Raw genomic sequence first — 1,824 nt, 5'->3', positions numbered from 1 at the left:
TTCTGTGGCCCTATCATTAGTGAGTTTTCAGTTTAGCCGTTGGGAATGCAAGAGAAAGAAAGCATGCAGCATTTCATAATTGATTTTCAGAGCCAGGGCTAGAAGTGACACATTTCATTCTGGGCACATTCCATTGGCATAAGCACAGTAATGTGACCACAACTAACTGCAAGGCTGTCTAGGAAAAACAGTCATTCTATAGATCGATGGGACTGGGGAGCATGTTGCTGGTATCAGCTACAGTCTTCCCTTGTGGGCTGGATTCTCTCTTCTCACACCTGGAACATACACACATTCTTCCCAAGTGGGAAAACTCCAAATCTCTGCATTTACTGCAGATAACTCAAATGTTTTAAAGTACAAAACAAAATTTATCTACCCTATCTTCTTCCTAAATAGTGGAAAAGGTACAGAATGACTGCAATCAACATTCACATTCAAATAGAAAAAAAAAGGAAAACAATTATATCTATCTATTGTCGATTATTTAAAATCTTTGACAGTTTTTTTTTTGAGAAAATTATAGCTATAACACCAGATTTAAAAATATTAATCTACAAGATTATCTTAAATATCACAGCTATCATAAAGATAAACATTGTTATAGAACTTTAAACATTTCCATTTGAGCATAGAAAAAAATCAATTTTTTTCTTCTATTAATTCATTTTAACTAGTACTATAGGATGATAGTATAAGATCAATAATGTTTATGTCACACAAATATCTATATGTAAAACTTGATAATATTATCAGTAGTGTATGAAATTAGTGCGGATGGCTACGGTGAAGCAAATTAAGCTAACTAAATATCTTATGAAATTCAAAGATTAGAAATTTTAAAAAAAGAGTAGCCTGGTCTACGGCCATGCTACCCTGAATAAGCCCTATCCCATCAGATCTAGGAAGCTAAGCAGGTTTGGGCCTGGTTAGTACTGGGATGGGAGACCACCTAGGAAGACCAGGTGCTGTGGCGTAAAAATTTAAATTAAATTAAAAAATAAGGATTATAAGCTGACAAGGTCCTTGCAATCTATGAGATCAACCAAGGGCTGCCTCCCCTAAGACATTAAAAAATAGTAATAATAAAAAAAGAGTAGCCTAATTCTGGCCTTTAATATGTCTCTTCTGAATGAAGGGAACATGGGAAATCAGTTTTATTCAATTTGGTGTAGATATTAAGTTTTTCCAACATGTCTCTTGCTTTAGAAATCTTGTAACATTTAGAATATTTGTATACAATTATATTGCTATATTAATATTTTGATAATGTTCAATGTTTACATTTATATATTTAACATACCTGTTAAATTTTTTACTTCACCTTCTTTTTATAAGGTAAACAGGGAGATGTACCATGCACAGAAGCAAGAGAGACTGTGAAAGTGTTTTTAAAGAGAAATGAAAGCTGCTCAAAGTGATTTTTAATCCTATTAAAATACATAGTAGGTATCACAGCACAGAAGCAAACCCAAATTTGTTTGTCTTTAATGCATATGCTGTTCTTCTTCTTATTCTAAACTGCTTATCTAAAATCTTTAAACATTGGTTCTTTAAGAATGAAAGTTTAACGTTTATTGAAGACCAATATTTTTAGATACTTGTATACATTTATAATTTAATATTCTCAAAGAATCCTCAAAATGAGGATGCCTATTAATGACTCTTTAATCACACTTAAGATTAAATATAAACCCTGAGTACATACTAGCCCATTGGTGTTTTCCTTTTCTTTTTTTGCCCTTCTGCCATAACAAGTACATTCTTGCCTCAAAGTTCGTATACCTAGCTTCCTTCATCCTGTAGGCTCATTTCCCAGAGTTC

At 32.7% G+C, this 1,824-nt stretch overlaps 1 pseudogene; it reads left to right on the top strand.

Annotated features, from left to right (window-relative positions):
- The first annotated feature begins 858 nt into the window (after positions 1–858).
- On the top strand, positions 859–977 carry LOC118608755 (annotated as a pseudogene).
- The last annotated feature ends 847 nt before the right edge of the window (positions 978–1,824 follow it).

Source organism: Rousettus aegyptiacus, unplaced genomic scaffold (assembly GCF_014176215.1).
Source record: "Rousettus aegyptiacus isolate mRouAeg1 unplaced genomic scaffold, mRouAeg1.p scaffold_m13_p_10, whole genome shotgun sequence".
NCBI lineage: Eukaryota > Metazoa > Chordata > Mammalia > Chiroptera > Pteropodidae > Rousettus > Rousettus aegyptiacus.
Note: the sequence above shows the minus strand (reverse complement) of the source record. Positions and strands in the feature narration are given on the sequence as shown.